Raw genomic sequence first — 21,041 nt, forward strand, 5'->3', positions numbered from 1 at the left:
TGCTGTTTAAATGGCGAAAGACTTTGTCATTTTCTATCTCGGCATGGATAGCACTGTCTAATCCTATGCTTAAAAACTTTGATAGAAAAACAGACATTTGAGGTGAGCAGATCTAGAGTGTCGCTGATGTTGAGAGTGCTCTGACAGGAGCTGCTTTCCACCTAAACTGAGACCTATCCAGAGTTCTCTCCTTCTTTTTTGCATATATATATATATATATATATATATATATATATATATATATATATATATATATATATATATATTCCAAACAGTTTCCGCTTTACCAGGGGCCTCCGACGCTGCAGGGCGAGCTCTCAAAGAACAGGAACGGAGATCCTGGTAATTAAGTTTCCAAACAGACAGAGAGCCCACAGCTTGCGTGTTTTCTTCAAACCGACATTTTATTGAGTCAGCATCACGTGGCAGTGCATCCACCTCTTAAATACCTAACATGTTTCAGCGCCCCAGCGCCTTGATCACAGGTGAGTATGATTCCAAGTGGTCATGTGGTCAGAGATGAGAACCACAGTATCCACAATGCACCATAAATAATTCGGAACACCGTCTTTGGCAAAATATGACTCTTCGCTATAATAGCATTGCATGAAGTCAAAGTTCGGCATATTTTAAAAGCATAGTGAAATTTCCATTGCAAACGTAGTGCTCTTACTACCACATGGTGCAAAATAAGTGCTTGAAGGGAGACCACGAAGTCTGCAAGACGGAGGCGCAAACCTCCATCACTCCCTTTCTCTTCTGCTTGACACATTAGCATGGCAGTCCATTAAAGCTTGTTTTAGCAGCAGAGCGCGTCATGCCCCCTCACTTAAAGTTCCAAACAGTTTCCGCTTTACCAGGGGCCTCCGACGCTGCAGGGCGAGCTCTCAAAGAACAGGAACGGAGATCCTGGTAATTAAGTTTCCAAACAGACAGAGAGCCCACAGCTTGCGTGTTTTCTTCAAACCGACATTTTATTGAGTCAGCATCACGTGGCAGTGCATCCACCTCTTAAATACCTAACATGTTTCAGCGCCCCAGCGCCTTGATCACAGGTGAGTATGATTCCAAGTGGTCATGTGGTCAGAGATGAGAACCACAGTATCCACAATGCACCATAAATAATTCGGAACACCGTCTTTGGCAAAATATGACTCTTCGCTATAATAGCATTGCATGAAGTCAAAGTTCGGCATATTTTAAAAGCATAGTGAAATTTCCATTGCAAACGTAGTGCTCTTACTACCACATGGTGCAAAATAAGTGCTTGAAGGGAGACCACGAAGTCTGCAAGACGGAGGCGCAAACCTCCATCACTCCCTTTCTCTTCTGCTTGACACATTAGCATGGCAGTCCATTAAAGCTTGTTTTAGCAGCAGAGCGCGTCATGCCCCCTCACTTAAAGTTCCAAACAGTTTCCGCTTTACCAGGGGCCTCCGACGCTGCAGGGCGAGCTCTCAAAGAACAGGAACGGAGATCCTGGTAATTAAGTTTCCAAACAGACAGAGAGCCCACAGCTTGCGTGTTTTCTTCAAACCGACATTTTATTGAGTCAGCATCACGTGGCAGTGCATCCACCTCTTAAATACCTAACATGTTTCAGCGCCCCAGCGCCTTGATCACAGGTGAGTATGATTCCAAGTGGTCATGTGGTCAGAGATGAGAACCACAGTATCCACAATGCACCATAAATAATTCGGAACACCGTCTTTGGCAAAATATGACTCTTCGCTATAATAGCATTGCATGAAGTCAAAGTTCGGCATATTTTAAAAGCATAGTGAAATTTCCATTGCAAACGTAGTGCTCTTACTACCACATGGTGCAAAATAAGTGCTTGAAGGGAGACCACGAAGTCTGCAAGACGGAGGCGCAAACCTCCATCACTCCCTTTCTCTTCTGCTTGACACATTAGCATGGCAGTCCATTAAAGCTTGTTTTAGCAGCAGAGCGCGTCATGCCCCCTCACTTAAAGTTCCAAACAGTTTCCGCTTTACCAGGGGCCTCCGACGCTGCAGGGCGAGCTCTCAAAGAACAGGAACGGAGATCCTGGTAATTAAGTTTCCAAACAGACAGAGAGCCCACAGCTTGCGTGTTTTCTTCAAACCGACATTTTATTGAGTCAGCATCACGTGGCAGTGCATCCACCTCTTAAATACCTAACATGTTTCAGCGCCCCAGCGCCTTGATCACAGGTGAGTATGATTCCAAGTGGTCATGTGGTCAGAGATGAGAACCACAGTATCCACAATGCACCATAAATAATTCGGAACACCGTCTTTGGCAAAATATGACTCTTCGCTATAATAGCATTGCATGAAGTCAAAGTTCGGCATATTTTAAAAGCATAGTGAAATTTCCATTGCAAACGTAGTGCTCTTACTACCACATGGTGCAAAATAAGTGCTTGAAGGGAGACCACGAAGTCTGCAAGACGGAGGCGCAAACCTCCATCACTCCCTTTCTCTTCTGCTTGACACATTAGCATGGCAGTCCATTAAAGCTTGTTTTAGCAGCAGAGCGCGTCATGCCCCCTCACTTAAAGTTCCAAACAGTTTCCGCTTTACCAGGGGCCTCCGACGCTGCAGGGCGAGCTCTCAAAGAACAGGAACGGAGATCCTGGTAATTAAGTTTCCAAACAGACAGAGAGCCCACAGCTTGCGTGTTTTCTTCAAACCGACATTTTATTGAGTCAGCATCACGTGGCAGTGCATCCACCTCTTAAATACCTAACATGTTTCAGCGCCCCAGCGCCTTGATCACAGGTGAGTATGATTCCAAGTGGTCATGTGGTCAGAGATGAGAACCACAGTATCCACAATGCACCATAAATAATTCGGAACACCGTCTTTGGCAAAATATGACTCTTCGCTATAATAGCATTGCATGAAGTCAAAGTTCGGCATATTTTAAAAGCATAGTGAAATTTCCATTGCAAACGTAGTGCTCTTACTACCACATGGTGCAAAATAAGTGCTTGAAGGGAGACCACGAAGTCTGCAAGACGGAGGCGCAAACCTCCATCACTCCCTTTCTCTTCTGCTTGACACATTAGCATGGCAGTCCATTAAAGCTTGTTTTAGCAGCAGAGCGCGTCATGCCCCCTCACTTAAAGTTCCAAACAGTTTCCGCTTTACCAGGGGCCTCCGACGCTGCAGGGCGAGCTCTCAAAGAACAGGAACGGAGATCCTGGTAATTAAGTTTCCAAACAGACAGAGAGCCCACAGCTTGCGTGTTTTCTTCAAACCGACATTTTATTGAGTCAGCATCACGTGGCAGTGCATCCACCTCTAAATACCTAACATGTTTCAGCGCCCCAGCGCCTTGATCACAGGTGAGTATGATTCCAAGTGGTCATGTGGTCAGAGATGAGAACCACAGTATCCACAATGCACCATAAATAATATATATCTATATATCTCTCTATATATATCTCTCTCTATATATATATATATATATATATATATATATATATATATATATTCACTCCACAAATGCCGGAAAGAGACCAAGGCTGTTACGGGCGGTCCGAGTTTCTAAAGCCGGCGCTTTTTGAAAATTCACTCCCAGGCTCCCTTCGACACAGGATCCACTCGGACACCTCGAATGCTGCAAATATATTTATTCAGCAAGGGAAAAAGACGCGTTTCGGGGATTAGCCCTTGATCACGCTCCGTGGTCGGCCGAAACGCATAATGGTGGTGTGGTGGTGAGCGGAATAAAATAATTGGCACTGATTCCTGGGTTCATCTCGTCATTCTACAACATTGCTGTGACGTTCGTTTGCATATATATATATATATATATATATATATATATATGTATGTATATATATATATATATATATATATATATATATATATATATATATATATATATATATAAAAAATACCAACTGGCAGTTGCCAGTAGGTAATTATAGTTAGGGCCTAGTTTCCACAGGAAAGGCATTTTTTGTTTTGCTAATAACTTCAGGGTCATTTGACGAATATTCACAACATTTTCTAAACTAGTTTGGCAAGTTTTGGGGTGATTCATCAAGTGGGGGCTGAGAAAAAAGGGTGGCCCCAAAAGCATTTTACCCTTGCGATTTCGCATAGGGATTTTTAACTAACCGTGGGCGGAGAACGCGTAGTAGGCAAAACTCTGCACACTCCGCAGCGGAGCAGAATGGGCCACTACCGCCTCCCACCAGCCTATTAACAATAAGTAAAAAACGATTTAAGTGAAGGAAAACGCAGAATTTGGCAGAAAGCTAGATCTTGATCTAGAAAGAGTGCTTTTTGTAATTTGGTGTAATCCATTGAGTAGTTTTGGAGTTGTCAAAGAAAAAGATTTATGCATATCTAGGGACTCTGCGGATCTGACAGATCGCATGATGAAATCTGATTGGCTGCCACCATTTCAACCTAGAAGTGGTGGCAGCCATCTTGGGGCATGGGACTCAGTCCAAGTCCCCCCCCCCCCCCCCCCCGAAAAGAGCGCTAAAAAATGCAGAAGGGGCAGGGTAGGAATAGCCTGACCCCTTAGGACTGGTGGTGAGGTCCCACACGGACCCTGCCTGGGGCCATAAAGCGTTGACATTTCTTTCTTTTTTTTTAACACAAATTCAGGGAGGATCTGTGGTAAAATGTCCCCGCATTTGTTTTCTTTATGCCCCCCAAGGTGGGCCAGGTCCTGGGGGTGGATTTATGAATATAATTTGGTGGGGAGGTTCGCTCGTGGACCGATCCCCAGACCGATTTTGGACCTGGGGACTCCATCCCCCGGAGCCTGGCTGAATATGAGGAGGGGGGGCATGCCCCCCTTACAGGCCAATTTTGGCCCTGGGGATCCTATCCGCTGGGGTCTTGCCTTACAACTTAAGTAGGAGGCAGACATGCTTCTCCCAGACGGGACAATTTTGGCCCCAGGGACCACATCCCCTGTGGCCTGGCCAATGTTCAGAAATGGAGTGGGGCCTTGCTTCCCTTCCTCCCCAGGCTGATTTTTGGTTCCGGGGAGCCCACGTCCCAGGGATCGGCCTTAATATAAAGTGGAAGTGGGCATGGAGCACTCCTTTCAGGCCAATCTTGGCACTGGGGACCCCATCCCATGGCGACCTTACTAATAGGGGGGGGGGGGGGGCGGGCATGGAGCCACCCCAGGAGGATTTTGGCCCCGGATCCCATCCCCCTGGGCCCGGCCTTAAAAGCAAACAAAATAAGCCTGGGAAGGGGGCTGCATGACTCCCCTCTCCTTTTACTAATTGGTCTGGCTTAGGGGATTGGGTCACGATGCCGATAATGGCCACTGGAGGGGGGCTGGGGGCTTATAACTGACTAACATATCCATCACTCAAATTACTTTCATATTTCACTATACTAATTCAACACTAATCCCTATGGGTTCCGGAGTAGCGTGCTACTTGTCAAAAAAGGGCTTCAACAACCCCATCAGGGGCAACAAGCACTATATGAATGCAAACCTATTTTCCCTCTTCTATCCCTCCGCTATCCTTCTCTATCCAAATAACTGACTAATATCCACCATTCAAATTACTTTCGGATGTATGATGTTACAACGCCTGCCTTTACATCGCAAGTTTTACAACGCATACCATTACAACGCATAGTGCTTTTGGGCGCTGGATAGTGAATAGTTTAATTTACTATTCCAACTACAGTCCCCGTGGATAGTAGGGAAGGTGTTGGATAGTACATTAAACCTATTCCCTATCCCAGAGCGCCCCCCAGTGCAATGCGTTGTAATAGTTTGCGTTGTAAAAGTTGCGTCGTAAAGGCACTGCGTGGTAAAAGTTGCGTTGTAAAGGATGTTTACCATTACTTTCAGATTTCACTATACTAATTCACCACTAATCCTTTATGGGTTTCCAGAGTAGCTTGCTACTCGCCCAAAAAAAAAGCACTTCAACACCCCATCAGGGGTAACAAGCGCTATATAAATACAAACCTTTTTTCCCTCTTCTATCCTTCTGCTATCCTTCTGAATCCAAATAATTGACTAACATATCCACCACTTAAACCACTCATATATTTCACAATACTAATTCAACACTAATCCTTTATGGGTTCCGGAGTAGCGTGCTACTTGCCGAAAAAGTGCTTTGACTTTGTCTGGGGTAGTAAGCGCTATATAAATGCAATTACAATATAATACAAAACATTTATAACCTGTTTATAGGATGCAGTTTTAGACCACCGTCTTTATTCAAGCGAAAAAGCCAATGAGACACGTTTTGACTATGAAACCGGCCTTTTTCACACATGAAGCGCCATTGTGAACTTCTCTATTTATACTCTGAAGTGTTATACATTAACATGGAGAACATACTCCCCATTTAAAGGAAGAAATACTCCCCTTACCCCACTGCTAATACAGATCCATCTTACTGCTCAGTGTGAACATTGTCAACCATACCTCTACATAAATACATAAATGTAAAACTCAGATTGCACGTCAAAATTCAAAGCGCTGGGGATTTTAGGTAAATTACCTTACAACCAGTGTTGAATCTCCTGTGACTAAATATCAACTACTCAACACATGTGGGCAATACATACGTATAATTAAGTGCCTTAAAGTATCACAGTGTCCACAGTTAATAATGTCATTAATTGTGCATATAGTGGTGAATTTGAACGAAAGCAGTGTGTGTTATTATGGTGCCCATATATATGTATATATATATCCAAAAGGAACATACGCTATCTACAACGCTGTACGGACCACACCAACAGTACTTGAAATGTTCTTTTATTGAAAGATTCACAGGCATGACGCGCTTCGAGTCCAGCGACTCTTCATCATATGCCCCTTGCTGCAATTACCCTCTGTCCTGAGGATGAACCTTTATTAAGTATGGTTCGAAACGTCGTCGACAAATTACACTAAATGCATAAATTGTTTTATACTTTTTTCTTGCATATGTGTATACTCTAGATTGTCTGGTTTATGTTTTATTCTAATCAGATGTCCTGTTATTGCCTGCTATTTTGTATGTTGTATGTCTTCTTAGTGTGTTAGCCGGACACCGGCCGGTGTCCCGCTTCCATCACACTCAGTGTTCTATTGGTTTTATAATTACCTTTGTATCAGGGAAATAAAATTGTCCGGCTGGACATTTCCCCTAACAATATATTTCCATTTGGTCTATATTTATTGCTTCTCTTCATTTGTTTTTTGCTCTAAGGACCCTTGTTCTTTATAATACAGTACCTACCCATGGTCCTTAGCTTATTGCGCCTTGGGTGCCCTTGTCCCTTCTAAATAGGGGTAGTAAAATACAGCAATTATCAGAATTTAATAGGCCCCAAAGGGTTCTGGGCCCTAGTGCACTGCACCTGCTTCACCAGTGGTATCTATGCCTATGCGCATACACACACTGCCGCAAGCATTCATTACAACTACCCTTTGCAGGTGCGCCACCAGTTTTACCTCTAGGCATATGCGTGCCTTCGCAAAAACCTCGACACTGACAAGGAACAACGTTCCTGACCCTTGCATATGCATAAAAACACATTAAATCTGTGTCAGAAACTGCGGCTGTTTCTTGATATATATATTTTTAATTTCTAAGAAAGAACGTCTGTCTGTCTTGCCCCTCCCTTCACTTTGAGTCAAAGTAAATACCATCTGCTCTCCTGGTGAGACTTCAGCAAGGAGGCAGTCTATCACACTGTCATTTGCTATGACACACCACTTACATCGCGAGAGCCCAAAATTACAATGGTTATGTAAATCGAGGCAAGCCGTACTGCAGAATTGCTGTTCCAGTGTTGACAGATTCAATTATGACACTGGGTACATTTGTGCTGCTAAAGACGAGAATCATTTTAGATTGCATGGGCATGCATCACAGCGAAAGTTGAGAGAATACAGTGCAGAGCTTTACTTCTTTATCGCAGGGATATGAAATAATAATAACATTTTCTTCACATGTATGCGGACAGTTTTGCGGCTTCATGACACTATGGCACACGTGTACATACTGTGGGCCATATGTACGACGAAGTGGCGGAGCATGTCGTTAGCCTCCTGGGCTTAACGACACGCTCTACCACTTCGGAAATGCAAGGCTGCACCATATTTACAAGAATGCGGTGCAGCCTTGCGTTTCCCCCTGCGATGGCGCTAAATTTCACAACTTAGCGCAAACGCAGGCACCCTTGCAGTAGAATGCAAGGGTGTCTGTGTGCAGGGGAGGATTGGTTATGTTTAGGAAGGTGTCCCTTCCTGCACATAAACAAACCATGGCACACATGGAAAAAGCAGAAATGAGGAGAAATAATGCATTTCTCCTCATTTTGCTACCTTAAGACCAGGGTTTTCCTGGTCTTAATTTTGGTGTTGCCTCCTACGTATGCCACCCTTGTACATAGGGGGCAGTGTCAAAAACAATGGGTGTTGCGATGGAACGCCTACCACAACACCCACTGTACGCCCCTTTCACGCTAAACATAGTGTGAAAGGGTGCCTTATGTACAAGGCAGCGTTAAGCCACCTTAAGTGACTTAACGCTGCCTTGTACATAAGGCGCAGCCCGTGCCGCCATGGAAACGTCACAAAAAGTGACATTCCCGAGGCGATAGGGGCTTGTGCCTATGCCCCTGTGTTTTTTCTGTTTTTCCCTAAATAGGTCATCTATGGAATCCTATAGGTTATAGCCCAGGTAGGATTCAATTGGGACACTTAGTAGGTGTTTCACTTATATTTACACCTAGTGTCCTTCTGACTCTTGGGATAACACTGTAGGGATCCTCTTGGCCCTGATGAACGCCCAAGACCTTCAAGGCGAAGCTGTGAGGGCAGAAACATGTTGTCAAATAACAGGCGGGTATGAGTCATTGTGCTCTGTGACACATGTCATGAGATTGGATTTTAATATTCCTAGGGTCCTCACATTTAAAAGTGATAACTGAGTAACCCAAAGGTATTGTTAACTCATCTGGATCCTGTTACTGTCCAATAGTTTTATGTAAGAACTCCCTCCTACCACCAAGTCTTCGCGGAGGTCGAGTCCGCCTCGGTAATACCATCTTACCAGAGTGGGGAGAGGATGCCGACGATGAAGCATGACACTATTATGTGTGTGAGGCATCCTCTTCCGTTAAGCATGGTCTTACCGTTCTGAACGGCCCCCAAGCGACTCCTAATAGGGGGTGCTGGACCGACTAATGGTCCTGTGCCCTTTCATATGACACTGGCACCCTACTACTTTGGGGTTTGTGACTATCAATCAATCAGCAAATTTGTAGAGCGCGCTACTCACCCGCTAGGGTCTCAAGGCGCTTGGAGGTGGGGGAGTCGCTACTGCTCGAACAGCCAGGTCTTGAGTTGCTTTCTGAAGGAGAGATGGTACTGGGTCATCCGAAGATGGGTGGGGAGGGAGTTCCATGTCTTGGCCGCCAGGTAGGAGAAGGATCTTCCTCCGGCGGTGGATTTGCGGATTCGTGGGACGGAGGCGAGGGCGAGGCTGGCGGATCGGAGCTGGCGGGTGGGTGTGTAGAACTAATAAGCCACACCCATGTGCCATCTCAGATATGTACATATTTTTGACCATTGCATGATGAGGGTCTGCGTGTTTTATGAAATAGTTTTCTCACGTAAAAGAACATCACCTTAATGCATCTGAAAGAAGCAGGGGAATCCACCCACCGAGCTATGTTACAGTTGTACAATGAAAGCAATCCACCTTTTAATTTTGACTAGGTGTTCACCTATGGCTAAGAAATGGCACAAAGGTAAAGCTAGACAATGGGTGTGAGGCCAGTGATGTTTGGTCTCAAGTCCTTTTAGTTAAGTGCCTGCTAATGAGATGCCATTGGTATCACCTTGGTGCATACAAAAGGAATGATTCGAGGTAAAGTAAATCCTGTATTGGAATCTCTGCTCTAGAACTACAATGTCACAATTATTGCCCGCTAGAAAAAACAACCAAGTTCTAAGCAGTCAAACAGTAAACGTGTGTTTTATCATTCATGAAGTGCAAACTATTATAATAATGCATATTTAATTGTATTTTAGTTCTATGTCTAGTATTAGCGAGGTATCTGGTTTAACATTGCTATATGCAACTGGCAAAGGATTCAGGGGTCACCTCAGCAGTAAATATCCATTCAAATGAACCCAAATTAAGAATTATTCCGAATAAAGTCACTATAACTTTGAGTTACATTATTGACCTTGCGGCGCCCCAAGCTGTATTTCTGAAAGCACTTGAAATAGTGCTGAATCAGATTTAATCATTCAATTTCCAATTATTGCTTCTACTGACTGGCCATGTGAGAATTTAGTAATGAACTTGAGAGGGCTTGGAGTCGTTGTAGACACTGAAGTGGGGGGTGAGAGAGGGGAGAAAGAGTGGCAAACCCCAGGGTGCCATGTCACTGCTCCTGACATCAACCTTCTCAGGACCTCATTAAGGCCTGGGAGTCAAATCGCCATTTTTCCAGTCAGTTTTCCACCCTGGAACGCTTAGACTCACTTTCGTAAAAGGCAGCTAGCTGCATATCCTTTTTCAGGATGAGAAATGGGAATGAACACCCCCAAAGTTGGTGAGATGTAGGGAGGGGTTCACCGCAGGGAAACAAAATAGCACTCAGGCAGAATTTCAAATAGTGAACAATGCAAATGTAAATATTTATGCCTATGAGTCCTATTGGGAAACCGTGACAGTGCTCCTGAAATTCTTACTGAATTGTAAAAAAGGTCGGAATTTTGCTCCAAAAGGTAGGATTAACCCTAGTGGAGCATATTTACAACTTTTTGTGATTTTGACTATTATGTAAAACAATGCTTTTAACTTGTGGTTATAACATAATACGTAGTGATCTTCAGGGTGCTATTCTCCCTCTTTGGACCCCATATGTATTAGGTATAAGGAGATATGTAGCCTTTTTTTAGAAACCCTAAACAAAATAGCTCTTACTTTAAACCAGTAACTTTGTCGTATGTGTCGTCTCCACCATAGGCCCATTTGATTAAACCTATAATATGCTATCTACGCACACAAAAATCTGGATTTCTGTTTGCAAAATCCAAATCCTGATTTCCTTGAGCATGCCAATGTACATTACATAAAAAGTAGAAGTCTGTCCCAAAGTAGGAGGATACTTGTAGATTTCTGTCAATAATTCTTTCTTGTGAATGATATCTGTTGAGACAGAAAAGTCCCCCTCATGGTAACAGATGTGCAACCCTGCCCAGAGTGCCCCAGTTGCAACAATATCTGGGTCCCTGGGGCTGTGGTCACTATGGTCTAGGCCCGTCTCATGGATTGTGGTCCTGTTGGTCTGGCAGGGACGCCCAGAGCGCTACCCTCATAAGTGTTAAAGGGCTACTGCCCTTACCAAAGTGTTAAGTAGCATAAATGTGATGGTGGCAGCATACAGTGCTTTTGTAATGGTGATCAGTAGAGTGAACAGGCCTTTCTACCTGTGCCACTGCAGTGAGGCCTACCACCCCACTCATGAACGTTTTTGGCGATGAGTGCTTAACTCGTCTTTGGTCTACATGATGTTAGCACGTAGCGCTGTGCAGCGAGTGTGCCTGTGTGTATGCTTACTGTGATGTATGTGTGCCTGTGAATGGTGCAATAGATGGAGGTCTGTGGTTCCATATGGAAGCCTAGGGTCTTGAGGGAGATATGTGGAGGTGGAAGAGCTATGCCAGACAGATTTGTAGACTTCTTGCACACACACACACCACAGGAAGGGAGAGCACCTCAAAAGGGTTCTTTGATACGGAAAATGTCACTGGTCATTGGGGCCTGGGCACATCTTAGGAAGGAGATAGGGCCGATAAGGGAATAATAAAGAATAGGACAGAGGGCCTTTGTAACCTTTTGATATATCAGGGAGGCTGACATCCAGGTGTTATCCTCTAGTCGCTCCCATGGCCTGTGTTGTGGAGCTATCAAGAGGGAAGTTGCACCTGCTGTGAGAGACTGTCTCAGGACACGTGAGAGGACAGAAAGAGTGGGTACTTCAAAGTAGGCCCACCCCACAACATTAACTTCAAAGACTAAGACTCTAAATCACATCTGTGTCTGGAAATATATTATAAAAAGGGGAGATTGAGATCTGCTAGTCTCCTTCCAGGGGGAGGGGACATCGCCCAGGAGAATCATGACAACTTGCCCTTGGATCTGGAGAAGCAGCCTGCCTGCTGAGTCCAGAGGACCCTGTGAGGAGGAAGAGAGTGCATGGAGTGAGCAAGTTCTAGTGGGGATCCTGTTGAGTAGATCCTTGAAGCAGAGTGTGAGATTTGGGTCCCTGTTGAGGAGCCGCCGAGTGCTGCTGTTCATGGCCCATTATGTCAGATGGGGGCTGTGGTAAAGATAAGGCTTGTTGCTCTGGTGCAGTGCCTTGACAAGAAGAGGGCCTTTGCCCCGTGAAATATTGTTACCCGAAGGGAGCATTGCTTTATGTGTGCTGTTCGGAACCGCCATATGCCAGTTAGGGCCAATTGTATAGAGAAGCACTTTTGCCCTGGTGCAGGTCGGTGACAAGATGAGGGCCTGTTGCAGTGTTGTTACACGAAAGGGCAATCGCCATATGCGTGCTGATTTCATATGCTAGGTGGGGGCTGTGGTGAAGATAAGGGCCGTTACCCTGGAGAAGTGTGGAACAGTGAAGGGCCATCACCCTAGTTCAGCTCTGTTGACAAGTAGAGAGCCGTTGTCCCATAAAGTGCTGTGACTCAAAGGGGTTATCAGGTTATGTGTGTTGTTCGCAACCCCTATATTTGAGATAGGGCCTTTGAGAAAGACAACAGCTGTTGCCCTTGTGCCGTGCTGTGACACGAAGAGAGCTATCTCCTCGAGCAGTGTTGTGGCCAGAAGGGGCTGTCGCTTTATGTGTGCTGTTCGCAACCCCTGTATGCTAAGTGAGGCCCGTGGTGAAGATCAGAGTTGTGACCTGAAGGGGCCATCTCTGTATGCGTACTATTTTCATCCCCCTTATGCCAAGTGGGGCTGCAGTGAGGATGAGGGTGGTCGTCCTAGTGCAACGCTTTGACATGAAGAGGGTCGTCACTCCATGCAGTGTTGTGACCCAATGGGCCATCACCTTATTTGCACTATCCCTGTATGCCAAGTGGGGCGATTGAGAAGATAAGGGCTGTTGCCTTGGAACACTGTGCGACAGTGAAGTATAGCAGGTTGGAACCTGTGGAAGCAGAGCATTTAAGCACCCAAAATCAGAAACTGCCCTCTGGATTAAGGAAGATTTACAGCACAATTGAAGGAGTGTCGTAGATGCCTGTCACCTCATCAAAAGCATCAAGACTTCTGTGCACAGCCGTGTAGCTGACTCTCAACCAGACCCGCTGAACCACAGCTCCTTCTTGTACCCACGACAAAGAAATGGCCATAGGTTTGACTTGCTAATAAAGCTAGGGGTACACATCTAGCTACAAGAGGCATTTTGCTGCAACTGCCCAGCTGACCAGTGGCAATTGGACCTGGACTGGGTACTGCTGTTGTCCTATGCCTGACACAGTGAGCCTGTAAGTGCCTCCAGTGAGATCCTGAGGCCTTAGAAATGTACCCCTGTGGTGGATTGGGACTTAATGGACTAAAGCCAGTAGGTAAAATCTTTGACCATGACGAACCTTGTTAATGTAACTGACTCGCGGTCCATTGCAGTCAGCCTCAAATTGTGCTTAGATTCTGGTCTGCTGTGACTATCATTGGCAGTTTGCGCTGCTTGGAGCTGTTCCTACTTAAAACTAAAAAAATCATATCTCTGGTTCCCTTTATGGTTTTATTGCCATTTTTTAAAATTAAATTAACTCTATTTTTCTAATTGAGTTTCAGATTTCCGTTGTGTTGCATTTTGACTTTATTGCTGTTTTGGTACTCCATAAATACTTTACACGTTGCCCTAAGTCAAGCCTATATGGTCACTGCCATAGCGACCAAGGGAATGAGCTCTGGTTAAATTAGTAACTTTGAGAGTTCACACTGACAAGGGTTGTGATTATTCCTTCACCCACTCCAAATAATTATCCAACTTTGGTTGTTGAGCTGCATTGCATGAAGAAATATAGCACATTTGCCCCTTCATGTGGTGTTGTTTCTAATGTGAAACAATGTAATGGCCACACTTGACCCAACATTTTCTCAATGTAACATAATTAATTGGTAACTCATTCATATGATTGATTAATTAAATAGTAATATAGCAATTACATTTCCTTTTTAAGCCCCACTACAGAATTACTCCTAGGATATGATTCTATCTCTGTTATATTGGTCAAATGCTGAATGAATGCTTTCATTCTTTGTTTTAAGACATTTTCAGCATTCTAGTAATACCACATTACAATTCTATATTGTATCCTGAACCTCTGACGCCTTAATCGAAAGAAGCCAATCCACATCCAGAAAAACAAGGGAAATGCCTCAACTCTTGTTCAGGTTCCAGTATCCCATTACGCTAAGGTGAGACAGGCAAGAGCGGTCTTTATTTTTACTCAGGACATATTGCAAAAGAGTTGCCAATGGTTACCATCACTCAATGAGGAGATCATTTACCTCCACACACCCTAAAACACCTCTTTATAGGTGAGAACGTTCTACACACTCACCAGCCAAATCTTTAATTTGCTCTCCGCAACACCTCAATCTCAACTTTCGGAGGACCTAAAAGTGTGTGTTTGAGTTTCCCTTGTTATTGATATTCCATAATGACCTCTACTTTGTTTCTGATAAGTCCATGGAATTTAATTGTGTTTAGGCGTACAGGCACTCTAGATTCCTTATTATCTTGAACACATTTTTGAGAACTCTTTTTTCAAATATATGCATGAAAAATGCTCATGCCATTGAACAAAACCTGAACTCCTAGATGCACATTTGAAATTGAGGGTATCATATACTGGGGTATAGGAGCAAGCAAATACTGTTAGAAAATCCACTAACAAGACCATTTCACACTTCCATTAACAAGACCATACCCCACACCGTCTAGAAGGACATTCATGTCCAAGGTTACACATGGCCGGTGGTAAGGTGCTCAAGTGTTAATCAAATGTTTATTTGACAAAGATGGGTAATCTGATGATCTCAATGTATTTGCGCAGGCTAGGCCTCCGTTCCTATTTGAAGGCAAAAAGATGGTTCTGATACTTGAGCGGTAAATTCTCTTCAGATAATGCACATCAAGTCACGATGACTAAAACCTGAAACAGATAAAACAAGCGCAACATAATAATATGTTAGGAGGACGCTAATCTACCCTACAATGAGATTGGCAGGTTACACCAGGTTATTCTCTGAAACACATCAAAGCTGACTCGTGGCGAACCAATCTTCAATCCTGCATCATGGCTAATTTGGTTTTACTTTGTGAACTGAGGCCTAAAAATAATTATGTTCATTTTGCCAGATTTCTAAAGTACTAAGTGGGATAAATGTTGAGACCTCACTTTTGACAAGATCTGGAGATCATGTTCATGTAGTACAGAATAACAACTCAGCGCTGGCTTGAGAAGACGTTCCATTGATTGACTAGGGCCTTCCAAAGCTCTGCTTGGTGAAATATGCATGTCAAGGGGAAAAGTGTGTCTTCCAGTCTCAGCCCATATGTTGATGGATACAGGGGGTCAGAAATTTAGATACAAAGCACAATAAAGCTCTTTCATGGCACAAGGCTATCTTTTCAAATACAAATCCTGTGTCCATTACATCCCCTAGCGCCTTATGTTTATTTTCTCTGGGTCGACTGCATTTTGTTTCTATAATCAAAAAGATACAACACAACTGAAAATTGACATGGATGTGGATAGTGCACACTGTAAAACAGACAGAAGAGGCTGATCCACCTTAGCCTAAAGGTACGCCTATTAATGGGGTTCCAAACCCTCACCCACGGAAGTAGCATGGGTCTGCTCCCCATCCAGTCAATATAATGCATTGACTAGATGGGTTCCAATGACGTGAGCTCTTTGTGGAGATCTTTCTGCAGCGATATGTCTTTGTAAAGGGGATCTTGAGAAGATACATGTAAACATTACCTGTAGGTCAACAAAGACAACGCTATTAGAGTTGCCTGTATTAAGATCAAAATAAAAGTAATAATGGAAGTATGCTTGACGATAGCAATTGGTTCTCTCATCCCCTGGTCAACATGTTTCAATCGATTGTAAAAAGCCTCATGGGAGTCTGTGGTTTTCATCGGGATCTAGGACCACTAGTAACACTGCCCCTACTCTTCTTTTAGTGTTTCTTAACACAGATGTATCAGGTGTCGTGTAAATATGTGTATAAGTGCACGCAGGACGAACGTAACAAAAAAATGATTAGGGATACTTGCAGCTACTAAACAAGTTTTTTGTTTCCACCCTGGAATAAATGGGAACGGCCCCAAGCAAAGTGCTCCTCGGTACGCTACAGTTTCACCTTGTTGTGAGACATTCTGACCTCTGAATGATTGACCATGTGCTGGATTTTATAATAAGTGCTACAGCAACAAATGATGGACGGAATGCAGAGTAAATCAAACATTCACCCTGAGTCAAGAGATCTTGGTTAAATCCATTGTTCTTTTGCTCACTACACCACCCCAGTTTGGACCCAGCTATATGCAAATCAGTCTTGACCCTGCGCCTCAAGGGAACAGTCCAGCCCGAACAGCCAAGGAGGGTTCTCACTGGACCAGAAACAATCATTCTGGGACCGGTATTAGGGTTTCACCCCTCATCAGCCCGACTAGCGTGAATCCAGTGGCACCACGAGCAAGGGGCCCACATCTGGGCATACCCATCCCGCAAAAAGTGTTACAGCAACAAATGATGGACGGAATGCTGAGTAAATCAAACATTCACCCCCAGTCAAGAGAACTGGGTTAGTACAGCAAAGCTCTGACATTTTAATACATATTGAATGGTATTTACTGTTCCCTGTGGCTGAAGCACAGCAGAAAGGTTACCTGAGACATGGTGCACAATATGGTTGGAATGAGACAGTGCTAGCAGTTCTGAGGCTAGAAGTGAAGAGGTTGACAAGGATCCAACAGCCACCAGCTCCAAATGCCTCCCATATAAATATTTTCCTTGCCTTACAAATATAGATAACTGACCTTCAGAGAGAGGCTCACTGTACATAAGTGGACGAAACAACAACTGTAGACAAAGCAAAGTTCAGGTCTAGGGGGTTTGTCATTAACTCTACTATCCAGGTGACCCAGTTTTTATTTTGGCTTTTTTATTTCGCCAGACTCTGTGAGCAAGCCTCTTTATCAACCACTACCTCAGGTTCTTTATTTGCCCAATCTGAGATCACTTGGAAACAGGCTAAATCTCAGTATTAAGGACTTCATAAGATAAATTGGCATTTACCATGGAATGGCTTGCAATTAAGTATGCAGCCAGCCGTCAGCTACAAAAGATTAAGGAAATAGAAAGCAAACAACTTTATGAAGAAAATTGACAGAGACAGAACTACAGAGCATTACAATGCAGTGAGTTAATCTTACATATCCGTCAAAATTGAGGGCAGGTTTAATATTGTTTTGCGTTACCCTTACGCCAAGCCAGGTAAAGTCCATCCTGCGTGGACCTTTGTGGCTGGGTAAATCTGGAGTAACACAAGGCTACGCAAGTTGCTGCCTTGCTTTACAATGCCTGGTGGAGTCCTTACATGGGTGGAGTGTGGGTGTTCCTACACACTCCCTCATTCATTTTAATACATTCCCAGATTTGCCGACACGGGTTCACCTGGGGGAAGTGACAGGATTGTATGCCTTGCCACCAGAGAAGATGTCTTTATTGTTCATTGATGTTTCCTCTTTCTAAGTGTGCTGCATTCTGCAACACACTTAAAAAGATGGAACACAAACAATCCTGCCTGTAACGCAGACATCATTTCACCATGATGCAAGGGTGCCTGCGTTGGTGCTAGGCGGCACTGAGTGCGCCGGGGCAAGGAAAGAGAAATAATGTGCCATATAATGGTAGAAATGTTGCATTCCTTCCCTCTTCATTTCCCGCAGCACAGTGCCATGCAGTGCAACACAGCAAGTTGTCTCGCTGTGTTGCTTTGTGTGAAAAAGTGATGAAATCTGACCCAGAGTGTCTAGGCATCGAGGCATCAATAGGGAGAGGTTGTAGCCTTACGGCTAGAGTTGCCGACTTTGGATCTGGGGAACCGGGTTCGAGCATCAACTCAGCTTCCTGAGATTTTGGGAACATCACTTAATCTCCCCGTACCTAACAAAAAACAAATGTGTCCTTGTGTAATGTAACTGGTGCTCATGTAAAGCGCTCTGATACCTTCGGGTCGAGTTTGCGCTATATAAAACTGACAAATAAATAAATGTATGCTTTAGTGTAAGGTGCATGTGCACTGGTGCATGCAATTGAGCATTACACATGCACACATACTTGCACATATATGTACGTAGCAACACACCGACAGCCATCTTTAAAAATACCTGTGCACACTCACATACAACACAGCTGTTCTTCTGTACTACAGCGCCAAGACGCCGCGGCAATCGAGCGCTTTAAAAATACTTCAGTCAGTCAGTCACAGAGCATCACACTGCAGTGAGTTAATCCTATATATCCTTCAAAATTGAGGGGAGGTTTATTATTGTTTTGTGTCCCTATCCCTCTCTCTCTCTCCTTTGTATTCTCATTCTCCTTACAGGCAAATTTTCGTATCTCAGGCTTATTCATTTAAGTCCTGATGATGATCCCCATATTGTAAGGAGGGATCCAAATGTCGTCGACAAATAGTACCATGACTACTGCAAATGTTTTAAAATTATGATAGCATTTCTATTCTAAACTGACATAACCTGTTTATTATTTCTACAGTCACTAGGAAATGTCTGAGCTTTGAAATCCTTGTTTCTTGTTACTCCCCACTTTTATTTTTTCTGTATGTGTTAAATGATTGAATAAATACATGTATATATCCATTTGGATTTTCTGACATAGAATTCATTATTCCTCCATGGTTTATGCTTTGTGATATTACGCGGTAAGGTCCTTTATAAATACTTGTACCCATGGTTCCTTATATACCTTGGATTCCCTTGTCTATTAAAACTCACCCTTATGTAAATACACCCGTCACTCGACATAAATACAAGTGCTGATGGACATATTCATCCACGAGACACCCAGTGTGGCACCCATTAGTATGCATTTCCAAACATGGGACCCATAGCTCACTGTGTCATAGGCCTCAAGCTGCACCTCGCTGATGAGACCCATCCAGCCTGAAAAGGGTATGAGTTGCTTGTGTTCAAATTCAGAGGGGACACGGCCTAGCATTTTGTGGTGGATTTCATCTGACATGAACAGGACCAAGTTTATTTGCATTAAACTGCTCACTATCTGGAGTGCAAAATAAATAGACTTGAATGCAGCTCAGAATAATAACCATATGCTCGGATAAATTCAGGCCTTTCACCAATATTTTTTTTGTTTCTCTCATTAACCCCTTGCATGTCGCGCATATTTTCGCGCTGTGCGGGCAATTTAATTAGTGGGCGGAATTCGGACGGCCCCCCGGCCGTCCTCTGCACACGCCCACCGTGACGTTGGACGGCCGGGGGCCGTCCGAAGCATGCAAGGGGTTAATCAACTATGTACACAGACGACAAAGTGAGACAAGTACGCACACAGACAACCCATGTACCAAGACATACAGTTGCACAAAACATGTGTTCAGGTATACTTGCATATGAGGGCATGTATGAACATATTGCTACAGTTCATGTCTCAACAGTGGTTCTGAGGTCCAGGCAAACAATCTGAGTGTATGTAAAACCCAAAACTGAAACCATCTGCAGTATTCAGCTCAGGGAGAAATGCTGTAACCTACACTGGGGTACTGCTGCTGCAACTAACACAGGAACAGAAGAGCTGCCATAACAAACCTGGAAAAGCCAATATTATGGGAGAAACCAGCAAAAGTCAACCCTGATAACTGAAGGAATTATACTGAAAAGACACATCATCCCATGACTGCCACCAACATGGGGGAGGCAGATGATAAGGTGATTATCTGACAGAGTTCTTTGAGCTTATCCATTACTGACACCACAGATGCCTAATTCACTCTTGGTGTTTGCCTTACCAATTATAGACAATCAAGCTAAGAAATTCACTTTCCCTCATTTGAAACCTCAAAACAAGGTAACAAGAAATGAACATTTAAAATGCTTCATGCAAAGTCACTAACTGCAGAAAGCTACTTAAATTAAGCAATCTATGATACAAGCATAAAACCTTCTGTTCTGCAGTCCGGACCTCAAGGCATGGGCATGACTGCCACACAATGCTTAATTTGTACCAGTGGTTGCAGGTGGGGCCCAAAATAAACAAGCATTTACAATGCAATGGTCTCGGCATTATTAAAGGTAGAGCTATGGCATTGCTCATTATATATTTTTTCTTTTTTTTTCATCATAAATAAATGGCATTGTCATTTGCATTGCCAATAGCTTAATCGTTAAATAAATGGCATTGTCATTTACAATGCCAATAGCTTAATAGCTCGCAAATGCACAGAGTCCCACACACACAGAGCCCCACACACACAGAGCCCCACACACAGAGCCCCACACACACAGAGCCCCACACACACAGAGCCCCACACACAGAGCCCCACACACAGAGCCCCACACACACGCACCCAGAGCCCCACACACACGCACCCAGAGCCCCACACACACGCACCCAGAGCCCCACACACACCCAGAGCCACACACACACCCAGAGCCACACACCCACCCAGAGCCACACACACCCACCCAGAGCCACACACACCCACCCAGAGCCACACACACACACCCAGAGCCACACACATACCCCCAGGAGAGCAAGCATAGCGAGGGGGCAGGGAAGCAAGCACAGCGAGGGGGCAGGGAAGCAAGCACAGCGAGGGGGCAGGGAAGAAAGCACAGCGAGGGGGCAGGGAAGCAAGCACAGCGAGGGGGCAGGGGAACCAGGGGGCAGGGGAGCAAGCACAGCCAGGGGGCAGAGAAGCAAACACAGCGTGGGGGCAGGGAAGCAAGCACAGC

The 21,041-nt window shown here is 44.3% G+C and overlaps 1 protein-coding gene across 1 annotated transcript in view; it reads right to left on the minus strand.

Annotated features, from left to right (window-relative positions):
* SH3RF3 (SH3 domain containing ring finger 3) overlaps positions 1 to 21,041 on the minus strand; it is a 786,031-nt gene that overhangs the window by 63,200 nt on the left and 701,790 nt on the right. The window lies entirely within an intron of this gene.

Source organism: Lissotriton helveticus, chromosome 8 (genome assembly GCF_964261635.1).
Source record: "Lissotriton helveticus chromosome 8, aLisHel1.1, whole genome shotgun sequence".
Lineage (NCBI taxonomy): Eukaryota > Metazoa > Chordata > Amphibia > Caudata > Salamandridae > Lissotriton > Lissotriton helveticus.